Below are 233 nucleotides of genomic sequence, written 5' to 3' on the forward strand. Positions count from 1 at the left end.
AAAGTTCTAGACAGACAGGGCCGCTTCACGGAAGAAATGGAGAGGAGACCGAGGCCGAGGCGCAGGCCTCCCGTGTCTGGGTGACTCTCCGACTGTCTCCCTGCGGGAGTGGAGCCTAAATGAACCTCCTCTCGGGCTCCCGCGGGAAGGTGGGACTCAAGGTTAATGGGACTCAGGCTCATGGAAAACGGGTGCTTCGCCCATCAGATCCACCTGCAGGCGCCGCGGGGCCC

General features: G+C 62.7%; 1 protein-coding gene across 1 annotated transcript in view; it reads right to left on the reverse strand.

Moving 5' to 3' along the window:
• Window positions 1-233, reverse strand: part of AACS (acetoacetyl-CoA synthetase) — a 38,274-nt gene that overhangs the window by 30,254 nt on the left and 7,787 nt on the right. The window lies entirely within an intron of this gene.

The sequence above is a fragment of the Myotis brandtii genome, unplaced genomic scaffold (genome assembly GCF_000412655.1).
Source record: "Myotis brandtii unplaced genomic scaffold, ASM41265v1 scaffold97, whole genome shotgun sequence".
NCBI classification, from domain to species: Eukaryota; Metazoa; Chordata; class Mammalia; order Chiroptera; family Vespertilionidae; genus Myotis; species Myotis brandtii.